The 15,229-nt window shown below is 35.8% G+C and overlaps 1 protein-coding gene across 1 annotated transcript in view; it reads right to left on the reverse strand.

The window, feature by feature from the left end:
• The window catches only part of LOC150103130 (uncharacterized), a 607,032-nt gene that overhangs the window by 47,076 nt on the left and 544,727 nt on the right, over positions 1-15,229 (reverse strand). The window lies entirely within an intron of this gene.

Below are 15,229 nucleotides of genomic sequence, written 5' to 3' on the forward strand. Positions count from 1 at the left end.
TTCACCTTCCGCAAACACAGTTTGGGAAACCCTGGTATACAATAGTGTACATGGATGTAGTGTAGTAGTATGCCATTAAAAATAACTGTAAAATGTTTTAAAATCGGTATCTAAATTATTTCATTCCGGTGAGTGATTTTTTAAAATAGTTAGGCATAAAAATGTATAGACAGAAAATCTGTAACATTTATTTTTAAGATGTATATAGGCGCACTAATCGAATTTGGGTATCGAAAAAAATGATGCACTAATTACGGCATAGAGACATTGTATAGGAGCGCCTAAATTTTTTTTGCCTAGGGGCGTCAGATACTCTCGCACTGGCCCTGGCAAGACTTGAAAATGAATGAGAAGGAATGGCCAATAGAGCAATTGAATATGCAATAACAAAATGAGATAAATTGGACATTCGTATAGAAGAAAGGGGAAGAAAAAGGCTAAAAAGAAAAATGCCAGGAGAATTGTTAGATGATGTTGGTCTTACACTTCAAGAGGAGGTGAGAGAATCAATGTTTGTGTGCCTCGATCGCTTTTTTCTAGAATTATGTAGCCATAACAAAGCAATCTATGAAATAATGACAACTTTTAGGATTCTGCAACCCAATATTTTAATACATGGCACAGAAAAAGATTTCGAAAATTGTATCTGCAATTTAACAAATGTCTATGATGAATTTCAAAGCGAAGATATAATTCTGAAATAAAAAGACTTCAGCGACATCCAACAGCTGTTAATATTAGCAAACAAGAAGCAGAAAAATGGACAGCTCTTCAATTATTACAATTCATTGTAGAGTGGGATTTTGTGAAATCTCTTCCAAATATTTCATTGTGTTTAAGATTTTTTTTAACTATTTGTGTATCAGTGGCTTGTGAAAGAAATTTTTCTAATTTAAAATTAATAAAAAGTTACCTGCGGTCCAATATGACAGAAGAGTGACTAAGTAATTTATCCATACTTTCTATAGAAAATAATTATGTCAAAGATAAACTTGGACAAAGTTATTGAACATTGCATAAATGTTACGTGCCACAGAATGTAAAATAAAACGTGTTGAAAGTTAAAACAGATGCGTTTTTTTTTGGGGGGGGGGGAGGGGGCAAAAATGTCACCCCAGGTACCAAAGATTCTGGGTACGCCACTGGCTTAATTATCTGGATTTTCTATGAATATTAGTAAGTAACATCATACCCAAGCTTAGCATATGCAATAAGAACAGGGCCTCACTCTTTACAGCATCTGCTCCATCATCATCACTGCAACATATATACATCATGGGATAATACATACTGATACATAACTCTCTGCTTCTGTTATAGATAGGAAGTCATTGTAATTGGATGAAACATTTACTTTAACAATCATATGAAATGCTTGGATTTGATCTTCAACAATGGAACGTACTCCAGGAATGAAAATCGTTAGTTTTGTGATATATATGGCTTCTAGAGAAATGAAGTTCATGAACTGAAAGACAGTTGCTTGCGGACTCTCCCAAAACAAGCTTAACCTTCCTACCAGCTGAGATGGACGATATAGTGAGACCAAAATTGCACTTCTTATCCATGTTATTCAATAGGTGTTACAGAATCGTATCCAGATTCAGCTCGATGTCTATAGACAACATGACTGGTTGGTGTGTGTGTGTGTGGGGGGGGGGAATTAAAAACAATTTTGTAATATAACATATAAGACTTCTATGCCCACGGCACATGCAAAAACCATGATAGCAACTTTGAAAATGTGTCTAAGTTGAAGAAAAGGATAGGCACAAGGACTACCAGTGGACTATTTATGACAATTTATAAGTACAGTTAGAATTTTATGACTTAAATGGTTCCTGGAAAAGTGGCATTAAGCAAAATCATAAGTGTCATAAATTTACATATTATGCTCTTGTAAATAGTTTGAATTATATAATACCATAACGGCAATTAAAGAATGAAATAATAAAGAAACATTTATTTAATCATGCGAAAAAAAAGTAAAAAAATATTACTTTTTAGAGTTTCTTAAAATAAAAATCCATATGTAGCTTCTTCTGAACTAATCCCCCCCCCCCCCAATAAATTACACCATGGCATTAAAGATATCCCTGATCATGGCTAATTCCTTCAAGCTCTATTTTATTCAAAATTTGATCATCAGTTTTCAGATTTTTCTGATGACAGTCAATTTTTTCAAGATCTGACATTCTGATATGTTCCTCATCAGCAGACTTCTTTTCATGCAGATTCATTTGTCTTCACTAAAGATCCCTAGAGCCAACTGACCTATCTTAGTCATTGCCTTTCCAACAAAGATTCAAAACTTCAGTCTTCAATTAACTATGAGCAGATTTATTTTTATTATTCTCCCCCCCCCCCCCAAATTTCCTTAAGATTAGCATTTATCCTAGGTAACTCTGATTTTGTAGCATCCAAGTGCTAAATTTTAGTCAAAACTCTTGATTATTGGGATATCTTCACAATTCATTGCCTGTATCAGATGCCGTGAATCAATGGTTAAAAAATTATACGTATACAATATCTCATCATCATCGAATTCCTGCCATGTACCCTCAAGGGGTGTATAGGATATGATACATGAAAAATTTACATCATTACTAATTTCCTATCTACAATTTTTCTCCAAATCAGTCTGTTACTTGTCAAGCTCCAACATTATCAGATCTTATATTTCTATCGTCTAAGGCACTTTTTACCGTATCAATCCACTTATATCTTGGTCTTCCTCTTGGTCTTTTTCCTGCCAACCTGACAGAGAACACTTGTTTTGCTAATCTTTCCTCGCCCATTCTGTTTAAGTGGCCATACCACCTGAGATTAGCTCTGCGAACACATTCCTGGATGCTGACAATGTCAAGTTCTTTTCTAATGTCCTCGTTTTTAATATGATATTGCCATTGATACCATCTGTTCGTGCCCCTAATCTTTCTCAAGACTCTCATATCTGTAGTCTCTATTCTTTGGTCAAGTGTTTTACTTCTAATCCAGCACTCAGATCCATAAGTTAAAACTGGTCTGAACACTGTCTTGTATACAGCTAATTTAGTATTCCGACTAATTTCTCTCTTATTCCATATGAATTTATTCAATCAACTAGGGTTCGTATACGTCCCGTATTTTATGGGATTGTCCCTTATTACGAGTTTGTGTCCTGGCATCCTGTAATTTGTGTTAAACATTTCCATTCTTAAACATAAAACATGTAATTGCCAAGAAATCGATATTAGTTATTGATCATAAAATTTCTTATCAATTGACAATACTGACATGTTGCGAGAATAGTGCAACTAGCAGTTGTAATAACTAAGCACAGCTTATTTGATATGACACAGATCTGTTATGAAACATAATTAGTTTTATTATTTTATATGCCTTTAAAATGCCAAAGAGAAAGTGTGTTCTCACAGAAAAGCAAGGACTGAATACCCTTTTATTATACCATGTAATTGTGATGGCAAAGTCGACAAGAAAGTGAAATGTAATGCAATATTCAGCATACAACACAGCAGTCAGTCAGACATCACGCAGCACATCGCTACGAAGAGACACAAATTAGTAGAAAATGCAAGTGTAAGTAGTAAAGTGTCAGATTATTTTTCTAAAAAAACAATGGGTGAAATGGAAAGAAATCTTGCAGCTGATGAAGCTACATTTGCATGTCATGTATGCATGCACAACCAGAGTTTCAGTTCGATGAACTGCGCGTCGAAAATAATCCAGTAACTATATGACAAAAAGTTCACTTGCGGTCAAAAGAAGACTCAAGCTACAATTGTGAGTGTATTAGCACCTTATGCAATGGCCGTTTTCAGAAAGGAACTTGAGAAAGCTAATTATGTGTCAATAATGATAGAAAGTTCTAACCACGGTGCTTTGAAAATAGTTCCAGATCTAGTTCGATACTTCATACCAGAAGAGGCCATCAAAACTATGGTTCTAGAGTTTTTAGATTGACCATATGAAACTGCAGACCAACTTACAGAATATGTATGGCAACTAGTGACAAAGTGGAATATTGAAAAGAAAGTTGTTGCCTTATCAGCAGATAATACTAATACAAATTTCGGTGTAAGTTCCAGAAGAGGAAAGATCAATGTTTTTCATAAAAATTGAATCGTACATTGATAGGAGTTGGTTGTTCATCCCATATTATAAATAATGCTATACAATGTTTATTGTATAGCATTATACAATGATGCCATACATTGCCCATGGACGTTCAAGCTGTCATTGAAAAATTATATCAGCATTTTTATATCTATATTGTTAGAGTGCATACACTCAAAGGTTTTTGTGACTTTTTAAATACTGAGTACAAGACAGTGTTAGGGCACTCAAAAACATGATGGTTGTCTCTGTACTCTGCTCTCAAAAGGATGTATGAGATGTACGAAGTTCTCAAATCATATGTTCTTTCACTTGATAAACCACCATTGCTTCTAAAAAATTTCTTTAGTAATCCAGTTTCAGAGCTAATAGCCACATTTCTAGAATGCCGATCTGAAATGTTTCACACAACAATTTGTGCAATTGAAGGTGAGAAAGTCACTCTTGCTGAAGCAAAATCCATTATTGAAAGCCTCTTAGAGAAACTTCAGCAGAGACGAGATAATGATTTCGCAACAAGGAAAGAACAGTCCTTACTGAAGGCATTAATTGAAGATGGATTCATCACTGAGAAGAATTATGGTAATGATAAAAATGAATTTTATAACACCCGTATAGAATACATCCAAGAATGGTCTTCTGACACTCTTACTTTTGAAAGTGTCTTGGATTTTATTGAAGAATCCAGAAGCCAGTCTCAGCTGGAAAAGTGAATAACAACTATTGAAGAGGTCTGCCCAAACACAAAAATCAATGAACCTGAACTGTTTGATGAGGTGATGATCTTGAAAAAGGCAATTACAGAGAAGAAAGAAAAAATTAAAGCAAAATCTACAGGAGAAATTTGGTATGAATTATTCAACAGTGTTGGAGAAAATGAATTAATAAATTTGAAGAACATTGTTGAGTTCTTCTGCTGCATTCCTGGCACAAATGCTAGTGTTGAAAGACTGTTTTTCTGGATGAACTCCATATGGACAAACGAAAAGAATAGGTTATCTGTAGAAACTGTGAAAGCTATGCTCATTGTTAAAGTGTTTTTCAATAAGGACTGTGTGGAATTTCATAACTTGGTAAAACAATCATTCTTTATTTGAGAAAATACAGTCATCTGAGAAGTATATCACAGGTAAAGATCAATGATTTAGTATTGTTTAAAGTTCAATTTTAAGATTGCTATAATTAATTAAATTATTTTCCCTTTGCTGATGTTCGTAAGTAAGAAAAGCAAAAAAATGTTGTTGGTTTATTCAAACTGAAAGTGTCCTGTACTTTTTTTTCAAAAATATATGAACCCTACAATTGACTTCCTATCACACCAGCTTTGTTGATTCTGTTGTCTATTTCCATATTTAATTTACCATCTTCACTAAAAACCGTGCCTAAGTAGCTGAAATGTTTTACTTGTTCCACAGGTTCTCTATTCACAATGCAGTTGACAATTTCAGTGATTCTGCTTATTTTCATTGTCTTTGTCTTGGTATTGTTGACCTTCATACCATATCTATTACAATAGTTATTCAATTTAGTCAGACAATCTTGCAGACTTGTAGCAGATTTATTTAGAAGTATAACATCATCCGCATAAAGCAAAGAGCTGACATTAACATCTCCAATTTTCATACCACTTTCCTTCATAATGTGATCCATATAGATAATGAATAACAGAGGGGATAATGTACATCCTTGTCTCACACCAGATTTAACATCAAACCATCTTCCTGTATATTTCCTTCAATTCTAACAGCTGACTTACAACTCAAAAGACTAAGTATTGCTTGATATAATGCCCCATTGAGCATTTTGAATAGCTTCTCTCTTGACACCTTCTCAGATCTACAAAACTTAAATACAGATCTTTGTTATATTTCCATGATTTCTCCACTATTTGTCAAAAAGTGAAGATCTGATCCTAACAGCCTCTATTTGACCTGAATCCAGCTTGTTCTTCACCAAGCTTTTCTTTCACAATTCTTCTCAACCGTTTCTCAAGTATACTGGCATAAATCTTACCAGGAACACTCAGTAGGGAAATATCTCTGTAATTCTCACATTCAGTTTTATTTCCCTTTTTATATATGGGTATTATGAGAGCTCTACTCCAATCATCGGGAATTCATCCCTCTGTCCAGGCTTTCTGAACTATGCAAGGCAGCCACTGTAACTCTTATACCACCATACTTCAGCATTTCTGGTCGAATATCATCTACTCCTGCTGCCGTTCCACATTTCAAGCCTTTGATGGCTTTTTCTACTTCAAGTATGGATATGTATTCCTGACTGCATGCCTGGTCAGTGTTTTTTTACCACTGTGCTATCACTGCTTGTTTCATTTAGCAATTTTTCGAAGTAATTACTCCATACTTCAAGGATATCTTTTTCTCCAGTTTTTATGTCACCTTTATCATCTCTAATTCCTTTTACAACACTCTTTCCTCCATTTCCTAGCTTCTTCAACAACATCCAGAATATCTTCAGAATATCATGTTTAAGCGGGCGACGCCCCAGCTGGCATGAAATTCTGTCATGTTGTTCGATCATTTTGTATTTTAATTTAAGCCAATAATAATACAATTTGGTCCGCTAAATTCCATACTGCCAGCCCATCCTCATTCATTCAGTATCCAGGTAGATACCCAACAGGGTGCACCAAGAGAAGGTGAGGATTGGACATTAGGTCAGAAGCCCTAGTCTGTTCTCCACATTCTTTTAAAGCAGTGTTTCTCAACATGGGGCGTATGCCCCACAGCAGGGTAATCTGAATATTTTGAGGGGCAATTAGAAAATGTACATGTACATATTTATATTATACTTTTTCAGAATTTGGCTGCCTATTATGCTAAGGGGGGGGGGACAAAATGATCCAAAAAAAGGTTGAGAAACGCTGCTTTAAAGATGTGGAGGTCTCCTCTCAGTTATACAGCTTTGACCCTTAAGCACCCCGTATACTTTGGGATGCAAAATGTAGTTATTGAATAAAAAATAAACTATGTTGATTCAGGTGTTAGAGATCACATATGCTAGTTAAATTGTTTTGTTTTTGGTTGTTGTTGTATGTATGCTGAGGACTTCAGCACAAACTGCTGTTGATATTGCTGCTAACTCTGAAGCTCAGCATTCCATATAGTTATAACAAAAAAAATATACTTCACAAAAGAAGGTGGGGGTCATAAAGTATGAGGCAAAACAGTAACTATTTTACTATTGGCTATGCAAGGAGAAAATTCACTGTGTCCTTGGGGACAGCAGAGCAAAGACATCAAGAAAATAGGACATTTTGAAAAGATTTTACACCAGAAAGAGAGAAGAACACAAGTCTCTTATTGATCCCACTACAAATCTTTCTTTACTCCAATTGCATATTAAATTAGGTTCATATGAAAAACTTGATTAAAGCAATTAATAAAAATCAACTTGCATTTGACAAGTGAGAGCAATATTTCCAAATCAGAAGTTAAAGAAGTTTGTTGAACCTTAAATAAGTATTAAGATGAATTTGAAATAAGTTTCACTAAAATAAAACTCTTCATCACCATTCTAAGGAAGTTCCTATAACTATGGCGAGTTCATTCTTCTAGGATTCTCTATCTTCAGATTTTCTCTTTATTTCCTTATAACTCCTTCCAGTTAACTGAGGTACATTCTCAAATAACACATTTGGCCTGGTTGGCCGAGTGGTTAGCATATCTGCTTTCTGGCCAAAAGGCTGTGGGGTCGAATCTCGCTGTGGGCATGGATGTTTGTGATTGTCTGTGAAAATACTAGTAGTGGACGGTAGATGGCATTGGTGTAGATGATGATAGTAGTTGTGGAGACAGTTGTAGAGTAGGTGCCCTCCCTCGATGAGTCTTTGGACTCCCTGGAGGTGTCACGTAATAATAATAATAATAATTATTATTATTATTATTATTTCTGGAGCCTGTGTAGCTCAGTGGAAGTAGCATTTGCACTCCACAACACTTGACCACGTGAATGAAGACTTGGGTTCAAATCTAATCACTGACTAAAGGAACATTTTGAGAATCGTACAGCGTGGCCTGTCGAATAGTCCACAGTTATGTTAAATTACTATACTCAGTTACATCAAACAGCATGGGCTGTAGAATAGTCAATGCCAACCTGGTTGGCTGAGTGGTAAGTGTATCTGCTCTCCAGCCAAAAGGCTGTGGGTTCGAATCCCACTGTAGGCATGGATGTTTGTGATTGTCCGTGAAAATACTGTTGGTGGTGGTTGGCAGTAGATGCCGTTTGTGTAGTTGCAGTTGAATTGAGTGGTAGAGACAGAGTTGTAGAGTAGGTGCCTCCCCCTCGATGAATCTTTGGACTCTGGAGGTGTCATGTAATAATAATATCTGGGCCATCTTCCTCTTCTTTTCCCTGCTATCTTCCTATGTTCATAATCCATTTCATTCCCATATGTCTTCCAGAAATTTCATCTTTCTTCCCATGATTGTCTTTTTACTTTTTTTTTTTTTTTTACTATTTCATTTGAGATTTTTTAACCGACCCCTCTCTTCAATTTACTTTTATATAATACTCTTCAACAGCACATTTCAAATATTTCAATTATCTTCCAATCTTCTGTGGTAATAACTCAAGTCTTGCAACCACATAAAAATGCACTTCACACAAATTTTATTTATCTTTTCATGTCCTTACTTATTTTTTGTAATAAATGACCTCTTTTTCTTTAACATTTCTTTTGATATGGTAATTTTTCATATTTCTGACTTGCATCTTCCTTGATAGTTCCTTCAAGGTATGTGAATGATTTTATCTCAACTTCAAATATAATTCAATGTTTTGAGAAGGCTTTTCACTAGATTTTGGTACGTAGCTGCAGAAATTCCCTTACATTCTTCCAGAAGAGCATTAGTGAGGATGTCAAATTTGCCCTGACTCACAATCAGCATTCAGTTCATCCCACAGCATTCAATGGGGTTGAGATCAGTGTTATGCAGGCCAGTCCATCTCTCCAACACACAATCTCATTAATTCCTGAACAGACTGTGCTTTGTGGATGAGGACCATTGTCATGTCAGTACAGGAAAGGACCTTTGGTCTCTTGCCAAAGCAACTGGCAAGAGAGCAAAACTACAACTATGCCCAATACACGATGTCCCCTGTATCGTTTCGCCAGAAAGAGGTCAGAAAAATATTGTCCAAATTAGACACAAAAAGGTCTCCTGGCTCTAATGGCATGCCTTTATCCCAGAGTCTGGAAATTGGTCTATGTCTGACTGCCATCAAACTACTGCCCTATCTCACCCACCTCAGTCCTATGTCAAGTAATGGAGAGAAACATCCAGCTAATAACTGACACCAGTATGGATTCCGTTGCTGCCAATCAACAGGAGATCTTCTCACATATATCATCCATTTCTTGACAAATGCCATGGAGAAGTTTGATGAATCCCAAGTGGTTGCACTTGATATCTCCAAAGCTTTTGAAAGGGTCTGGCACAAAGGTTACTAAACAATTTCCAATCATTTGTTCTGTCTCAGAAGTTCTGCAATTGAATTGTCAGCTTTCTGTCTGAACACACACACTGTATGTTGGTAGATGGTTCCCTATCCTCTCACCATTCAATTAATGCCGAGGTTCCACAAGATTCTGTTCTCTGACCAACCCACTTCCACCTCCTATATATCAATGACCTAGTTCAGTTGACCCCCAACCCCATACACAGTTTTATAGATGACAGCACATTGAACTTTTCCCATTCATTTTATAAACCTAACCCTACACAAATTACCTCAACCTACAGAACATCATTTCCCAAAAATTCTTTGGAAAAATTTTACAGAACATCAAATTTCCAGACAAGATGAGATTTCTTTTCTTGAAATCACCCTGACATCAACTCTCTCCTGGCATAAATATATCACAAGCACTGCATCGTCAGCTTCTAAAAAACTAGGATTTCTCTTTTGCAAGATGTTACTTCACCTCTGAACAGCTGTTAACCTTATATAAATTATGAATCCATCCAGCTACTGAATACTGATCTCACATCTGGAGTTAGGTCCCTAAGAGCTCCCTCAAAATGCTTGACTCAATACAGAGGAGAGCAATTAGATTGATTAATAATCCATCTCTTATGAACTCACTCCTCCCACTTTTGCATAGGCATTTGGTTTCTGCAATGTGTATTCTATATATATTTCTATGACAAATGTTCAGCTGAAATAGCATCAACAATTCCCCCACTAAGTGCTAAGTCCATTGTAACATGTGCAGCTGCCACCCAACCTCCTTTCACAGTATACCCTGAAACCCAAAGAACAAGTTTCTTTTCCTCTTCCTTCATCCCTGCTACTGCTTTATTGTGGAACAGTCTTCTCCCCTTATGTGTTTCCCAAGGAATACAATATACAGGCTTTTAAATCAAATGCAAACAACTTTCTCCTTTCCCAAACCAATACCTATACATGGTACTAATGTACTAGAGGGTGATTACCAACCTCTCGTGACTAAACATAAAAATAAATATATGTATTTTTAAGAATTTTTTTATTTTCTTACTTACTAAACAAAATAAATAAATAAATAAATAAAACCTTGGCCCATAGAAATAAAAAAAATAAAAAAAAAAAAACTGGAACTATACTGTTACACTACCTCAGATATATGGGATTTCAAAAGTTCACAAATTTAACACCCTCCCCCCATCCCAATGTTGATATCATAGACTGGCTTACTTACAAACTCACAAGATAGTTAGCAAAATAAATTTTGTTAACTTTATTCTCAAAAAATCAGAAATCATGATCAGTTTTAATATCACTTTTCTATTTTCTAGTGTCCACGGATAGATATCCTTTATCTGATTAAAATCTCCCTCCCATCCCACCAGCATGTTGAAATTATTAAAATTCACTGCATATGCAAGCTATTTTACAAACTAGATGTGACTGCAATGGTTCTTCCATTGCAGTCACATCTAGTTTGCAGTCACATCACATCACACTCCACTTCAGTTAATTTTTACATATAATACTTGGAACATTGAAAAAGCACACGATAGTGTTTCATTCAAACCAATGGTCTGGCTATCTACACTATCGAGATGATAGATATGTTTGCTACATATTAGATATTTTTTTTGTGCATTTAAACAGCCAACATCCAAAAATACACTTGCAATAGATAAAAACTTTCCTTCCTAATTCCCCAAAGCTTTTGGTTACACACATCTTTCAAATGTTTCATTATTTTCTTGTTTAGAGGAAACCTGTATGCACTGAAAGCTAATTACGTAAGCAGTCACACCATCACCTATTTCAACAGTATGGTATTTTCAAAACACTTGTATACAGAGCCAGGACTACTGCTTCAAATGACACCTCTTGCCATAGAATTCAGAAATCTTTAATCAGTCGGTACCGCTTCTGTAAAATAGATTAAACACCACATCTTCTTCACCATCCTTCCTCCCTAACCTCACACAGATCACAACAAAATTATTTCCATCCCTTATATTTGGAGTAGATCTGAAAAGATAGCTGAAGTTCTTCATTAAATATAATTTCTTTGCCATTTTTAAACCACCACACACATTCTTCTAAAGACAAGTTTCATCCACTTGCACAAGTGGATTTGCCAACAGCATATTTTAGACAGACCAACAAAACTGTTAGCTGAAGAATGTAACAAGCTGCATTCACTATCACCATTATAGCATGTCAGGACCTGGTATACCACAAGAGTAAATGGAAAAAGATTATTGAGCTGTATAAAATTTGCTACAAAATCCAAGAGACTATTTTTTCAATGAACTATGAAATCCCTCCCTCCACAACTTCAATAACTATGGCTGCATTAATTTAGCAAAGATTTGGGGCACAGTCATTTTAAAATCATATTCAGCATAACTTTTTATACAGCACAAGATGGTGCTATGAGAAGACTCTCCCCGCCCCTGGTTACAATGCAGGTGCTTATGCAACTGTGTGAGTACTTCTGTATTCTATAAGATGTTTATGCTCTGAAGATGTTGGTTTGAAATCCAGCAAAATATTATCAATGATCCTAGTTCTAATAAAACTAATAATAATACTATCGTTATTACAAGTTTTTTTTTTTTTTTTGTCAGCTGCCTACTCTAATGACTTAAGAAATTCTTATATCCCATCCATACTAGAACCTTCTAGAACTGTCTTTGTCCAATTTTTCTTTTTTTATTCGTTTTAAATGTGAATCCTAGTGACCAAAGTTGCAAACTTAGAGCACATTAGTATTAATACTGTAGTAGGGTGAGCACTTTGATTAGAGGAATTAGATAACCAGAAACTTTGCTCTAGAGACCAAACAAACTTTTTTTAAAAATTCAAGCCATCTTAGGCTTCCAATAAGCCATGTGATGGTCTCACATGAGATAATGAAATTCATTTTATCGTTTAAAGATATGCGGTGCTTAAGGTTCAAAGCTGTATAACTGAGAGGAGACTTCCACAGAGCCTTTAAAGGAATGTGGAAAACTGACCGGGGCTTCTAACCTAATGTCCAATCCTCAATTTCTCATGGTGCACTCTCTTGGGTATCTACTTGGATACTGAACGAACGAGGATGGCCTGGCAATTTGGGATTTAGCCGACCAAATTGTATTCTTATTGGTTAAATCGAAATAAAAAATGATGGCACAACATGATAAAATTTCATGCCGGCTGAAGCGTCGCCCGGTTAAACAAGGCCCCCATTGTTTTCGCCAGGGAACCAGGGCGAACAGCGAAAAGTCAGCTACTGGAACATATCTGAAAACACATCCCAACTCAACATCACCACAGTTAAAGATTGGTACTATCAACATAAGAAGCCTGAATGGCAAAGAAATGGAGCTAGCTGAGGAATTAGGTAAGTATCAGATTGACATAATAGGGATGACTGAAACAAAAAAGACAAAAACTGGTGAGATCTTTCTGAGCAATAAATATAAAATGTTATATTCAGGCAATGACAGTCAAGGAAAAGAAGGAGTAGCCATAGTATTCATCACAAAATACGAGGCTAATTTTCTTGAATGGCAGTCAGTCTCTAGTGAAGTAATGTGGGCAAATATGAGAATGGGGAACTGGACAATGAGACTTATTTGTGCCTATGGTCGCACAGAAGGTTCTACTAAGGTAGAAGTGGAGGAATTTTTTGAGGCTTTAGAAAAAGCAACTGATACAATGAAAAAGGAAAAGTTGGTCATTGTTGGGGATCTAAATAGCAGAGTAGGAAATGATTGTGAGACATACAAAAATATTTTGGGAAAATTTCGAGAAAAGAGCAAAGCTAATAATAATGGCAAATATCTGTTGGATTTCTTCTCAGGACATAGACTGGTTATTACTAACACCATGTTCCAACATAAAAATGTGCACAAATTCACATGGAGAGAAGAGGCAAGGAATAAGAAAAGTCTCATTGACTATGTCATTGTTGATAGTGATGTTTTCTCCCTGGTGCAGGACACCAGAGTGTACAGAGGATTTGAAACTGGAAGTGATCACTCTTTAGTCTTGAGTAGGATAAAATTGAATTTCATATTGAAAAGAATAACATGTAAGAAAGTTTTAAAGCGAATAAAAGTTGAGCAGCTCTCAGATGTGAACTGTAGACTAAAATACTCAAAGATTATTGAAGAAATAATGAAAGAGTTTGAGAACAGAAACCAAACCTTGGAGATTCAGTGGCAAGCCTTGAAGAAAGCTATGATTGATTCAGCTAGAGAGGCATGTGGTGAAGTTGTCTGCAAGGACAGAAAAATTAGAACTCCACGGTGGACACAGGAAGTTAAAGAGGGAGTGAAGGAAAAGAAGAAAGCATATCAAATGTTCCTGGCAAATAAGTCAGCTTGTGCTCTTTGAGAATACAGAGACAAATGCAAGAATGCTAAACACTGTGTAAAACTAGCTAAACAAAAGTCATGGGAGGACTTGGGCAAGAATATAGAAAATAAATATCAAGAAGGTGGTAAAATATACTGGAGGTTGTTGGAGAAGCTTAGGAATGGAGGAAAGAGTGCTGTAAAAGGAGTTAGAGATGATAAAGGTGACATGAAAACGGGAGAAAAAAGATATCCTTGAATTATGGAGTTATTATTTTGAAAAACTGCTAAATGAAACAAGCAGTGATGACAGCACAGTGGTAAAAAACACTGACCAGGCATGCAGTCAGGAATACATATCCATACTTGAAGTAGAAAAAGCCATCAAAGGCTTGAAATGTGGAATGGCAGCAGGAGTAGATGATATTCGACCAGAAATGTTGAAGTATGGTGGTATAAGAGTCATACAGTGGCTGCATTGCATAGTTCAGAAAGCCTGGACAGAGGGACGAATTCCCGATGATTGGAGTAGAGCTCTCATAGTACCCATATATAAAAAGGGAAATAAAACTGAATGCGAGAATTACAGAGGTATTTCCCTACTGAGTGTTCTTGGCACGATCTATGCAAGTATACTTGAGAAACGGTTGAGAAGAATTGTGGAAGAAAAGCTTGGTGAAGAACAAGCTGGATTCAGGCCAAATAGAGGCCGTCAGGATCAGATCTTCACTTTACGACAAATAGTTGAGAAAGCATGGGAAAACATAACAAAGATCTGTATTTAAATTTTGTCGATTTGGAAAAGGCATATCACTAAGTGCCAAGAGAGAATCTATTCAATACGCTACAGTTATATGGGTGTCAATGGGGCATTATATCAAGCAATACTTAGTCTTTATTTGAGTTGTAAGTCAGCAGTTAGAATTGAAGAAAGTACAGGAAGATGGTTTAATGTTAAATCTGGTGTGAGACAAGGATGTACATTATCCCCTCTGTTATTCATTATCTATATGGATCACATTATGAAGGAAAGTGGTATTAAACATGATATCAAAATTGGAGATGTTAATGTCGGCTCTTTGCTTTATGCGGATGACGTTTAACTTCTAAATAAATCCGCTAAGAGTCTGCAAGATTGTCTGACTAAATTGAATAACTGTTGTAATAGATATGGTATGAAGGTCAGCAATAAAAAGATAAAGACAATGAAAATAGGCAGAATCATTGAAAATGTCAACTGTGTTGTGAATGGAGAACCTGTGGAACAAGTAAAACATTTCAGCTACTTAGGCACAATTTTT

This window comes from Typopeltis vanoorti, chromosome 9, assembly GCF_054136105.1.
Source record: "Typopeltis vanoorti isolate ZY-2024b chromosome 9, IOZ_Tvanoo_1.0, whole genome shotgun sequence".
In the NCBI taxonomy this organism is placed as follows: Eukaryota; Metazoa; Arthropoda; class Arachnida; order Uropygi; family Thelyphonidae; genus Typopeltis; species Typopeltis vanoorti.